The sequence below is a fragment of the Pristiophorus japonicus genome, chromosome 10 (genome assembly GCF_044704955.1).
Source record: "Pristiophorus japonicus isolate sPriJap1 chromosome 10, sPriJap1.hap1, whole genome shotgun sequence".
Classification (NCBI taxonomy): Eukaryota; Metazoa; Chordata; class Chondrichthyes; family Pristiophoridae; genus Pristiophorus; species Pristiophorus japonicus.
The window spans coordinates 208,037,668-208,052,052 of NC_091986.1; positions in this window are offsets into that span (position 1 = coordinate 208,037,668).

Below are 14,385 nucleotides of genomic sequence, written 5' to 3' on the forward strand. Positions count from 1 at the left end.
GATAGGGAGGGGCGAGGCCATGGAGGGATTTGAAAATTAGGATGAGAATTTTGAAATTGAGACGTTGCTTAACCGGGAGCCAATGTAGGTCAGCGCGCACAGAGGGGTGATGGATATGCGGGACTTGGTGTGAATTAGGACACGGGCAGCCGAATTTTGGATCACCTCTCATTTATATAGGGTAGAATGTAGGAGTGCTTTGGAATAGTCAAGTCTAGAGGTAACAAAGGCATGGATGAGGCCTTCAGCAGCGAATGAGCTGAGGCAAGGGCGGAGACGAGCGATGTTACGGAGGTGGAAATAGGCGGTCTTAGTTATGCTGCGGAAATGTGGTCGACAGCTTATTTCAGGGTCAAATATGACACCAAGGTTGCGAACAGCCTGGTTCAGCCTCACTCAGAAGTTGGGGAGAGGGATGGAGTCAGTGGCTAAGGAAATGCAGTTTGTGGCAGGGACCAAAGGCAATGGCTTCGGTCTTCCCAATATTCAATTGGAGAACATTTTTGCTCATCCAGACGACTTTAAAGGCACTATATACATGCAACTTCTTATTGAGATGAGATGTATGGTTGGCAGAGGCTAGCAAGAGATTTTCTTCACATCTAACTATGCTGCCATTGAATTGATAATGCTCAATGCTGACACTGTGCATCCAAATGGAGATTCCTCAGCACTAACACCCGTTACCTGGATAACCAAGCAAGGAGGAATAAGGTACTGTCAAATGCTCTCTTCGGAACGCCTTCCTCATACTGACACTCCAGCTCTCTGCAGAGTGCTTTCTTTGCCACATGAGCATGTATAATGCAACAATATTTTCTGATTCACTACGTAGCCTCTGGTGAAAAAGAGCTACATATAGTGCAGTCGAGCCCACATTGGCAAATGAAAATGTAGTCCTATCATAACGGCATGCATTATTAGTAAAGGCTCGGAGAGGGAAGCAGGTAGTTTTTCAATAAGGAAGTCACTCATGCAGTGAATATAACGCCCGCATAAATGATGGTCATTTGTTTAACTCCAAATCAGGCCGCTGTTGCTATGGGAAAGGGAATTAGTAATCAAGATTGTACACCGAGCGACCTGCAATTGTGTGATCATCTCATTGCAGCAACAGTGGCTTCAACTGAAATGGCTCAGGGGGAAAAGGCACCATCTCGTATGGTACTGAGCCAATCAGATTGGCAATGGCCCAGGTAAAAATGAAATTAAGGCTTGCATTTCTACAGGGCCTTCCATGACCTCAGGACATCCAAACGCACTTTACAGCCAATTAAGTACTTTTTTGAAGTGCGGTCACTGCTGTAGTGTCGCAGATAATTTGCGCACTGCAAGCTCCCACGGATGGCAATGAGATAAATGACCAGATAATGCAAATGGCACTAAATTAAGTGGCGTGGTAAGTTGTGTTGATGGGAGCAGCAAGTTCTCAAGGGACATAGGCAGACTGAGTGAGTGGGTAAAATGGTGGCAGATGGCGTTCAACGTGGAGAAGTCTGCAGTCACCCACTCTGCATCTGAGCGAGACAAATCAGAATATTTTCTTAATGCTAAACTGGAACTCACTCCCCCAAAAGACAATGAATGCTGGGCCACTGGAAATTTTCTAGGCAGAATATTATCTGAATGGTAACAGATTAGGAAAAGGGGAGGTGCAACGAGACCTGGGTGTCATGGTACATCAGTCATTGAAGGTTGGCATGCAGGTACAGCAGGCGGTGAAGAAGGCAAATGGTATGATGGCCTTCATTTGAGTATTGGAGCAGGGAGGTTTTACTGCAGTTGAACATGGCCTTGGTGAAGCCACACCTGGAATATTGTGTACAGTTTTGGTCTCCTAATCTGAGGAAGGACGTTCTTGCTATTGAGGGAGTGCAGCGAAGGTTCACCAGGCTGATTCCCGGGATGGCAGAACCGACATATGAAGAAAGACTGGATCGACTAGGCTTACATTCACTGGGATTTAGAAGAAGGAGAGGGGATCTCATAGAAACATATAAAATTCAGATGGGATTGGACAGGTTAGATGTAGGAAGAATGTTCCCGGTGAGATTGATAGATTTTTGTTGGATAAGGGTATCAAGGGTGTAATGTATGCACCTCTAAGTAAGCTCACAGGTTCCTAGAGCTGTTGATCGCTAAAAACAGCGCTGGGCCTTGACTCTGTTAGGTGTGTCGAGGAGGCTCAAGCATGTGGGGCGATCCCGTCTGAACTGACCCCCGTCCGGACAGAATTCCTCATTGGCGCCAAGCCACGAAACCTCCCTCGAGAGTCAGCGCCTCACATCTTGAGCCTCCTCTGGGAAATCCCCTCCGTGTCTTTCAGGTCTGTGCGGAGGGGATTCCTGTACGGACTGTTCTTGCACATCTCCACGTTGCCATCCTCGTCTGCCGTCCGGACACGCCATGGCGTATCATCTTGCCGTCCGGAGGAGGCGGGGCCCCCCAGTAGAGTGCTCTTTACACGGGAGTCCTCCCTCTATTTATTGGGGACTTGGCCTGGAGGGTGCTGCATGGAGCAGTCCCGTGCAATAAATTTTGAAGTCAGTTCACGATCTCCCAGGCCGCCTGCAATTTCTGCTATCTGGAAGAGTCCGCATTCCACGTTTTTACTGACTGTGCGAGGTTGCAGCCCCCTTTCAACATTTGAGAGGGCTGCTCCTCAAATTCTGGTTGCACTTCAGTCCCACACTCCCGATCTTTGGGCACCCTGTGCGGAGAGGAGCGGGCAGGTCGGAAGGTCTCCTCGTAGGACTGCTCCTGGGCATCACAAAGGGGGCCATCAGCCGGTCCAGACAGCGGGCGGTCGAGGGATTGGTTCAGCCTGACTGCCTGCCTCTCTTCCGCGGTTACATCCGAGCCAGGGTGTCCCTGGAGATGGAGCACACGGTGTCCACCGGTACGCTCGCGGCCTTCCGCGAGAGGTGGGCACTAGAGGGACTGGAGTGCATCGCCACCCCCGGCAACCAAATTTTAATTTGATTTTATGTCTAAATGTTAATTTGTTTAATTTGCTGGTTTTAGTGCCCCCGCCTCCCCGGCCTTTTCGCCAGGGGGCACTTGTATAATTTGTGTTTCAGTGCCCTCAAAAAAACACAACGGGGCACTTGAAAAGTTTTTGGAGTGTGCCCCCCCTTTAATCAGGGGGCACTTGATTACTGATTGCAACTAAAATAGTTGTAGAGCTGTTGATCACGAAAAACAGCACTGGGCCCTGACTCCATTAGGTGTGTCGCGGATGCTCAAGCACATGGGATGATGCCAGCCAAACTGACCCCCGTCCAGACGGAATTCCTCATCGCCGCCAAGCCCCAAAACCTCCCTCGGGAGCTGGTGCCTCACAACTTGAGCCTCCTGTGGGAAATCCCCTGCATGCCTTTCAATTCTGTGTGGAGGGGTTTCCTGTACGGGCTGCTCCTGCACACTCTCCACGTTGCCATCCTCGTCTGCCGTCCGGACACTCTATGGCGCACCATCATACTGTCTGCAGGAGGCAAGGGTCCCCAATGGAGTGCTCTCTACGCGGGAGATCTCCCTCTATTTATTGGGGACTTGGCCTGAAGGGTGTTGCATGGAGCAGTCCCATGCAATACGTTTTTAAGTCGGTTCACGGGCTCCCAGGCCGCCTGCAATTTCTGCAGTCTGGAGGAGTCCGTGTTCCACCTGTAAGTACATTGTGTGAGGTTGCAGCCCCTCATCCACTATTTTAATGGGCTGCTCCTCAAATTCTGGCAACACTTCAGTCCCACCCTCCTGATCTTTGTGCACCCTGTGCGGAGGGGAGCGGCAAGTTGGAAGGCCTCCTCATAGGACTGCTCCTGGGCATGGCCATGGTGGCCATCAACCAGTCCAGGCAGTGGGCAGTCGAGGGGGTCGTTCAGCCCATCTGCCTGCCTCTCTTCCGCAGATATATTCGAGCCAAGGTGTCCCTGGAGATGGAGCACACGGTGCCCACCGGTACGCTCGTGGCCTTCCGTGAGAGATGGGCGCCTGGGACTGGAGTGCATCATCACCCCCGGCAACCAAATTTTAATTTGATTCAAGGTTTTCGTTACAGTTTTAAATTGTTAATTTGTGGGTCCTACACAAGAGATTGGTGTGCAAAATTAAAGCACATGGTGGTGGGGGTAATATACTGACGTGGATAGAGAACTGGTTGGCAGACAGGAAGCAGAGAGTCGAGATAAACAGGTCCTTTTCAGAATGGCAGGCAGTGTCTAGTGGAGTGCCGCAGGGCTCAGTGCTGGGACCCCAGCTCTTTGCAATATACATCAATGATTTGGATGAAGGAATTGAGTGTAATATCTCCAAGTTTGCAGATGACACTAAACTGGGTGATGGTGTGAGCTGTGAGGGGGACACTAAGAGGCTGCAGGGTGACTTAGACAAGTTAGTTAAGTGGGCAAATACATGGCAGATGCAGTATAATGTGGATAAATGTGAGGGGGCAAAAACGCAAAGACAGAATATTATCTGAATGGTGGCAGATTCGGAAAAGGGGAGGTGCCATGAGACCTGGGTGTCATGGTTCATCAGTCATTGAAAGTTGGCATACAGGTGCAGCAGGCGGTGAAGAATGCAAATGGTATGTTGGCCTTCATAGCTAGGGAATTTGAGTATAGGAGCAGGGAGGTCTTACTGCAGTTGTACAGGGCCTTGGTGAGGTCTCACCTGGAATATTGTATTCAATTTTGGTTTCCTAATCTGAGGAAGGATGTTCTTGCTATTGAGGGAGTGCAGCGAAGATTCATCAGACTGATTCCTGGGATGGCCAGACTGACATATGAGGAGAGACTGGATCAACTGGGCCTTTATATATTGGAGTTTAGAAGGATGAGAGGGGATCTCATAGAAACATACAAGATTCTGACGGGACGGGACAGGATAGATGTGGGTAGATTGTTCCCAATGTTGGGGAAGTCCAGAACTAGGGGACACAGTCTTAGGATAAGGGGTAGGCCATTTCGGACTGATGAGGAGAAACTTCTTCACTCAGAGAGTTGTTAACCTGTGGAATTCCCTGCTGAAGAGAGTTGTTGAGGCCAGTTCATTGGATATATTCAAGAGGGAGTTAGATATGACCCTTACGGCTAAAGGGATCAAGGGGTATGGAGAGAAAGCAGGAAAGGGGTACTGAGGTGAATGATCAGCCATGGTCTCATTGAATGGTGGTGCTGGCGCAAAGGGCCGAATGGCCTACTCCTGCACCTATTTTCTATGTTTCTATGTTTAAGTTCCTACTAAAATAGTTGTAGAGCTGTTGAGATGGGAGTGGCTTCACCAATCACGTGATGTTGACAAAACTCAATAAAACCCCAGACAATTGGGTTCGGGGGAATCCATGATGAGGCAGGTGGTTGTCAGCCTGGTGAATGAACTGTTAATGTGTAGTGTGATTGTTAAACCTTTTTGCTAATAAAGCAATTAGTTCTCAATAGCAAGAACGTCCTTCCTCAGATTAGGAAACCAATTAGTTATAATGGGTGACTTTAATATGCACATAGATTGGGCTAACCAAACTGGAAGCAATACGGTGGAGGAGGATTTCCTGGAGTGCATAAGGGATGGTTTTTTAGACCAATATGTCGAGGAACCAACTAGGGGGGAGGCCATCTTAGACTGGGTGTTATGTAATGAGAGAGGATTAATTAGCAATCTCGTTGTGCGAGGCCCCTTGGGGAAGAGTGACCATAATATGGTGGAATTCTGCATTAGGATGGAGAATGAAACAGTTAATTCAGAGACCATAGTGCAGAACTTAAAGAAGGCTAACTTTGAAGGTATGAGGCGTGAATTGGCTGGGATGGATTGGCGAATGATACTTAAGGGGTTGACTGTGGATGGGCAATGGCAGACATTTAGAGACCGCACGGATGAACTACAACAATTGTACATTCCTGTCTGGCATAAAAATAAAAAAGGGAAGGTGGCTCAACCGTGGCTATCAAGGGAAATCAGGGATAGTATTAAAGCCAAGGAAGTGGCATACAAATTGGCCAGAAATAGCAGCGAACCTGGGGACTGGGAGAAATTTAGAACTCAGCAGAGGAGGACAAAGGGTTTGATTAGGGCAGGGGAAATGGAGTATGAGAAGAAGCTTGCAGGGAACATTAAGACAGATTGCAAAACTTTCTATAGATATGTAAAGAGAAAAAGGTTAGTAAAGACAAACGTAGGTCCCCTGCAGTCAGAATCAGGGGAAGTCATAACGGGGAACAAAGAAATGGCGGACCAATTGAACAAGTACTTTGGTTCGGTATTCACGAAGGAGGACATAAACGACCGTCCGGTTATAAAAGGGGTCGGGGGGTCTAGAAAGGAGGAGGAACTGAGGGAAATCCTTATTAGCCGGGAAATTGTGTTGGGGAAATTGATGGGATTGAAGGCCGATAAATCCCCAGGGCCTGATGGACTGCATCCCAGAGTACTTAAGGAGGTGGCCTTGGAAATAGTGGATGCATTGACAGTCATTTTCCAACATTCCATTGACTCTGGATCAGTTCCTATAGAGTGGAGGGTAGCCAATGTAACCCCACTTTTTAAAAAAGGAGGGAGAGAGAAAACAGGGAATTATAGACCGGTCAGCCTGACATCGGTAGTGGGTAAAATGATGGAATCAATTATTAAGGATGTCATAGCAGTGCATTTGGAAAGAGGTGACATGATAGGTCGAAGTCAGCATGGATTTGTGAAAGGGAAATCATGCTTGACAAATCTTCTGGAATTTTTTGAGGATGTTTCCAGTAGAGTGGACAAGGGAGAACCAGTTGATGTGGTATATTTGGACTTTCAAAAGGCGTTCGACAAGGTCCCACACAAGAGATTGATGTGCAAAGTTAGAGCACATGGGATTGGGGTTAGTGTGCTGGCATGGATTGAGAACTGGTTGTCAGAGAGGAAGCAAAGAGTAGGAGTAAATGGGTACTTTTCAGAATGGCAGGCAGTGACTAGTGGGGTACTGCAAGGTTCTGTGCTGGGGCCCCAGCTGTTTACACTGTACATTAATGATTTAGATGAGGGGATTAAATGTAGTATCTCCAAATTTGCGGATGACACTAAGTTGGGTGGCAGTGTGAGCTGCGAGGAGGATGCTGTGAGGCTGCAGAGCGACTTGGATAGGTTAGGTGAGTGGGCAAATGCATGGCAGATGAAGTATAATGTGGATAAATGTGAGGTTATCCACTTTGGTGGTAAAAACAGAGAGACAGACTATTGTCTGAATGGTGACAGATTAGGAAAAGGGGAGGTGCAAAGAGACCTGGGTGTCATGGTACATCAGTCATTGAAGGTTGGCATGCAGGTGCAGCAGGCGGTTAAGAAAGCAAATGGCATGTTGGCCTTCATAGCAAGGGGATTTGAGTACAGGGGCAGGGAGGTGTTGCTACAGTTGTACAGGGCATTGGTGAGGCCACACCTGGAGTATTGTGTACAGTTTTGGTCTCCTAACCTGAGGAAGGACATTCTTGCTATTGAGGGAGTGCAGCGAAGGTTCACCAGACTGATTCCCAGGATGGCGGGACTGACCTATCAAGAAAGACTGGATCAACTGGGCTTGTATTCACTGGTGTTCAGAAGAATGAGAGGGGACCTCATAGAAACATTTAAAATTCTGACGGGGTTAGACAGGTAGATGCAGAAAGAATGTTCCCAATGTTGGGGAAGTCCAGAACCAGAGGTCACAGTCTAAGGATAAGGGGTAAGCCATTTAGGACCGAGATGCGGAGGAACTTCTTCACCCAGAGAGTGGTGAACCTGTGGAATTCTCTACCACGGAAAGTTGTTGAGGCCAATTCACTAAATATATTCAAAAAGGAGTTAGATAAGGTCCTTACTACTAGGGGTATCAAGGGGTATGGCGAGAAAGCAGGAATGGGGTACTGAAGTTGAATGTTCAGCCATGAACTCATTGAATGGCGGTGCAGGCTAGAAGAGCCGAATGGCCTACTCCTGCACCTATTTTCTATGTTTCTATGTTTAAGTTCCTACTAAAATAGTTGTAGAGCTGTTGAGATGGGAGTGGCTTCACCAATCACGTGATGTTGACAAAACTCAATAAAACCCCAGACAATTGGGTTCGGGGGAATCCATGATGAGGCAGGTGGTTGTCAGCCTGGTGAATGAACTGTTAATGTGTAGTGTGATTGTTAAACCTTTTTGCTAATAAAGCAATTAGTTCTCAATAGCAAGAACGTCCTTCCTCAGATTAGGAAACCAATTAGTTATAATGGGTGACTTTAATATGCACATAGATTGGGCTAACCAAACTGGAAGCAATACGGTGGAGGAGGATTTCCTGGAGTGCATAAGGGATGGTTTTTTAGACCAATATGTCGAGGAACCAACTAGGGGGGAGGCCATCTTAGACTGGGTGTTATGTAATGAGAGAGGATTAATTAGCAATCTCGTTGTGCGAGGCCCCTTGGGGAAGAGTGACCATAATATGGTGGAATTCTGCATTAGGATGGAGAATGAAACAGTTAATTCAGAGACCATAGTGCAGAACTTAAAGAAGGCTAACTTTGAAGGTATGAGGCGTGAATTGGCTGGGATGGATTGGCGAATGATACTTAAGGGGTTGACTGTGGATGGGCAATGGCAGACATTTAGAGACCGCACGGATGAACTGCAACAATTGTACATTCCTGTTTGGCATAAAAATAAAAAAGGGAAGGTGGCTCAACCGTGGCTATCAAGGGAAATCAGGGATAGTATTAAAGCCAAGGAAGTGGCATACAAATTGGCCAGAAATAGCAGCGAACCTGGGGACTGGGAGAAATTTAGAACTCAGCAGAGGAGGACAAAGGGTTTGATTAGGGCAGGGGAAATGGAGTATGAGAAGAAGCTTGCAGGGAACATTAAGACAGATTGCAAAACTTTCTATAGATATGTAAAGAGAAAAAGGTTAGTAAAGACAAACGTAGGTCCCCTGCAGTCAGAATCAGGGGAAGTCATAACGGGGAACAAAGAAATGGCGGACCAATTGAACAAGTACTTTGGTTCGGTATTCACGAAGGAGGACACAAACAACCGTCCGGTTATAAAAGAGGTCGGGGGGTCTAGAAAGGAGGAGGAACTGAGGGAAATCCTTATTAGCCGGGAAATTGTGTTGGGGAAATTGATGGGATTGAAGGCCGATAAATCCCCAGGGCCTGATGGACTGCATCCCAGAGTACTTAAGGAGGTGGCCTTGGAAATAGTGGATGCATTGACAGTCATTTTCCATCATTCCATTGACTCTGGATCAGTTCCTATGGAGTGGAGGGTAGCCAATGTAACCCCACTTTTTAAAAAAGGAGGGAGAGAGAAAACAGGGAATTATAGACCGGTCAGCCTGACATCGGTAGTGGGTAAAATGATGGAATCAATTATTAAGGATGTCATAGCAGTGCATTTGGAAAGAGGTGACATGATAGGTCCAAGTCAGCATGGATTTGTGAAAGGGAAATCATGCTTGACAAACCTTCTGGAATTTTTTGAGGATGTTTCCAGTAGAGTGGACAAGGGAGAACCAGTTGATGTGGTATATTTGGACTTTCAAAAGGCGTTCGACAAGGTCCCACACAAGAGATTGATGTGCAAAGTTAGAGCACATGGGATTGGGGTTAGTGTGCTGACATGGATTGAGAACTGGTTTTCAGACAGGAAGCAAAGAGTAGGAGTAAATGGGTACTTTTCAGAATGGCAGGCAGTGACTAGTGGGGTACTGCAAGGTTCTGTGCTGGGGCCCCAGCTGTTTACACTGTACATTAATGATTTAGATGAGGGGATTAAATGTAGTATCTCCAAATTTGCGGATGACACTAAGTTGGGTGGCAGTGTTAGCTGCGAGGAGGATGCTGTGAGGTTGCAGAGCGACTTGGATAGGTGTGGTGAGTGGGCAAATGCATGGCAGATGAAGTATAATGTGGATAAATGTGAGGTTATCCACTTTGGTGGTAAAAACAGAGAGACAGACTATTATCTGAATGGTGACAGATTAGGAAAAGGGGAGGTGCAAAGAGACCTGGGTGTCATGGTACATCAGTCATTGAAGGTTGGCATGCAGGTGCAGCAGGCGGTTAAGAAAGCAAATGGCATGTTGGCCTTCATAGCAAGGGGATTTGAGTACAGGGGTAGGGAGGTGTTGCTACAGTTGTACAGGGCATTGGTGAGGCCACACCTGGAGTATTGTGTACAGTTTTGGTCTCCTAACCTGAGGAAGGACATTCTTGCTATTGAGGGAGTGCAGCGAAGGTTCACCAGACTGATTCCCAGGATGGCGGGACTGACCTATCAAGAAAGACTGGATCAACTGGGCTTGTATTCACTGGAGTTCAGAAGAATGAGAGGGGACCTCATAGAAACATTTAAAATTCTGACGGGGTTAGACAGGTAGATGCAGGAAGAATGTTCCCAATGTTGGGGAAGTCCAGAACCAGAGGTCACAGTCTAAGGATAAGGGGTAAGCCATTTAGGACCGAGATGCGGAGGAACTTCTTCACCCAGAGAGTGGTGAACCTGTGGAATTCTCTACCACGGAAAGTTGTTGAGGCCAATTCACTAAATATATTCAAAAAGGAGTTAGATAAGGTCCTTACTACTAGGGGGATCAAGGGGTATGGCGAGAAAGCAGGAATGGGGTACTGAAGTTGAATGTTCAGCCATGAACTCATTGAATGGCGGTGCAGGCTAGAAGGGCCGAATGGCCTACTCCTGCACCTATTTTTCTATGTTGATAGCAATGTGTTGCTATGAATTCTTAAGCAAAGAAGCCATGAAGCAAATACATTACAAAGTGATACGTAGCAACAACGGGTAACTGGAGTTGAGGTACGGATCAGCCATGTTCGAATTGAATGGTGGAACAGGCCAGTGGATGAATTAAAGTCCACATCTGCTCTTTTCTGCACATGGGTTACCTCGGGTTAATTCTGTGAAGCGACTTGAGGTGCTTTCCTGCTTTAAATGCACATTTAAGCAGATGGATCGATTGCAAAAACATATTTTCCAAATCAAAGTCATTTTTTTCCCATTTATTTTCATTTCTCATTACTTATTGAGGTTTTCAATTAATTTCTATTCAGTATATTGATCCACAGATGCTGTCAGTCTCTTTTTAGGTGGTGCTGCAATGTGGTTTGGGCCTAGATCAACTACTTTACTGAATTGTGGAGGTCTTTCTCCTCGATGCGTTACTATGTTAATGGTGCTATATAAATGCAAGTTGCTGTTGTGGTTGTTGAAATAGCTGCCAAGTTACTTCTGGTTTATGGAGCCACATTTCGCCACATACACCTTCATAGGAACACAGGAACAGGATTAGGTCATTCAGCCCCTCGAGTTTGTTCTGTTGCTCTTTTAGATGTCTGCTGTGGCTCAGTGGGTAGCACCCTCACCTCTGAGTTGGAAGGCTGTGAGTTCAAGTCTGCACTCCAGGGACTTGAGCACATAAGTCTAGACTGTTGTGTCTACAAGCACTCTAGTAATGACTCCACGATGTAAGGTATTGCACTTGAACTGTTGTGACCTTAGTCCTTTTTATTGCAGCTCCTGAATGAGGGTACAGCAAGGTGAGCTCCCTTTTATACCTGGTTACCTGCAGTGTGCAGGTGACCCCTAGGTCTCCACCAGTTGCACCCTCTGGTGGTACAGGCATAGTGTATACAGTGTGAAGATACATTCAATGGTCTTATGTAACTATACATTAAGTGTACAGGGTATATACATACACAACATAGACCAACACTCCAGTACAGTGCTGAGAGAGAGCTGCACTGTCGGAGGTGCCGTCATTTGGATGCGACATTAAACCGATGCCCTCTCTGCTTTCTCAGGTGGATGTAAAAGAGCCCATGGCACTATTTTGAAGAAGAGCATGGAAGTTATCCCTGGTGTCCTGGCCAATATTTATCCCTCAATCAACATCACTAAAAATAACTTACCTGGTCATTATCTTATTGCTGTTTGTGGGAGTTTACTGTGCACAAGTTGGCTGCCGCGTTTCCCACATTACACCAGTGACTATACTCCAAAAGTATTTCATTGGCTGTAAAGTGCATTGGAACGTCCAATGGTCATGAGAGGCGCTGTATAGATGCAAGTCTTTCTTTCTTAAATCATGGTTGATCTGTATCTTTACTCCATTTACCGGCCTTGGGTCTACATCCATGATAGAGTTGCTGAACAAAAATCTATCAATCTCTGTCTGGAACTGAGTCCACTCATTTGATCCTTTCTTGTCCTTGACTGCCTCTGACCCACTATAGGAGCTAACAGCCTCCTTAAGACCCATCTCTTCGACTATGCTTTTAGCCTCTGCCTCTTCCTGCTCAGAATCCACCTTGTAAACTCTTGTGAGCCCTCGTTTTACGTGATGCAACATTATATTTTTGTGCGCTATTTACATCGTAAACAACAAGGACACCCTCAAAGCCTCCTTGATAAAATGTAACATCCCCACTGACACCTGGGAGTCCCTGGCCAAAGACCGCCCTAAGTGGAGGAAGTGTATCCAGGAGGGCGCTGAGCTCCTCGAGTCTCATCACTGAGAGCATGCAGAAATCAAGTGCAGGCAGTGGAAGGAGCATGCGGCAAACCAGACTCCCCACCCACCCTTTCCTTCAACCACTGTTTGTCCCACCTGTGACAGAGACTTTAGTTGCCGTATTAGATTGTTCAGTCACCTAAGAACTACTTTTAGAGTGGAAGCAAGTCTTCCTCGATTTTGAGAGACTGCCTATGATGAAGACCAGTGGATGCTACCCCATGCTCATTACTGAAGGCTAATTGGTTCATTTCTGATTCCAAAAGTCTCATTGAGTTATTGCAGATGACCTGTTGAAAATATCAATCCCATTACTCAGTCCAGGCAATGAATTATCTTATTTGCTGCAACATATCCACATAAGCTGCACCAACTCCCACGTACCATGCATTCAAAACCCATGCCAACAAATGTTTTTCTAAAACAATTCTTAATGAGATTGTTTCCATCTCGAACACCATTTTGGGATCTAAACTTCAGGCAGATAAACAATCCCATCGTGCAATTGGCAACCCCTCTCCTTTTTCCCTCTCTTCCTCACTCTCTCTGGGTTTTTTTTTAACCTCCCCCCCACTGGCCCCACCATGCCAGGTGGCAATGAACATAAGATAAGAACATAAGAATTAGGAGCAGGAGTAGCCTATTTGGCCCCTCGTGCCTGCTCCGCCATTCAATGAGATAATTAATGATTTAGACGGAGGAATTGAATGTAATATCTCCAAGTTTGCAGATGACACTAAGCTGGGTTGCAGTGTGAGCTGTGAGGAGGATGCTAAGAGGCTGCAGGGTGACTTGGACAGATTAGGTGAATGGGCAAATGCATGGCAGATGCAGTATAATGTGGATAAGTGTGAGGTTATCTACTTTGGTTGCAAAAACAGGAAGGCAGATTATTATCTGAATGGTGATAGATTAGTAAAAGGGGAGATGCAACGAGACCTGGGTGTCATGGTACATCAGTCATTGAAGATAGGCATGCAGGTACAGCAGGCAATAAAGAAGGCAAATGGCATGCTGGCCTTCATCGCGAGGGGATTTGAGTATAGGAGCAGAGAGGGCTTACTGCAGTTGTATAGGGCCTTGGTGAGGCCACACCTTGAACATTATGTGCAGTTTTGGTCTCCTAATCTGAGGAAGGACATTCTTGCTATTGAGGGAGTGCAGCGAAGGTTCACCAGACTGATTCCCAGGATGGCAGGACTGACATATGAAGAAAGACTGGATCGACTAGGTTTATATTCACTGGAATTTAGAAGAATGTGAGGGAATCTCATAGAAACATATAAAATTCTGACAGGATTGGACAGGTTAGATGCAGGAAGAATGTTCCCGATGTTGGGGAAGTCCAAAACCAGGGGTCACAATCTAAGGATAAGGGGTAAGCCATTTAGGACCGAGATGAGGAGAAACTTCTTCACTCAGAGAGTTGTTAACCTGTGGAATTCTCTACCACAGAAAGTTGTTGAGTCAGTTTGTTGGATATATTCAAGAGGGAGTTAGATGTGGCCCTTACGGATAAAAGGATCAAGAGGTATGGAGAGAAAGCAGGAATGGGGTACTGAAGTTGCATGATCAGCCATGATCATATTGAATGGTGGTCCAGGCTTGAAGGGCCGAATGGCCTACTCCTGCACCTACTTTCTATGTTTCTATATTTCTAAGGCTGTTCTTTTACCTCAAAACTATTTTCCTGCACTATCCCCATATCCCTTGATTCCCTTAATATTCAAAAATCTATCGATCTCTGTCTTGAATATATTCAACGACTGAGATTCCACAGCCTCCTGGAGTAGAGAATTCCGAAGATTCACCACCCTCTGAGTGATGACATTTCTCCTCATCTCAGTCCTGAATGGCCGACC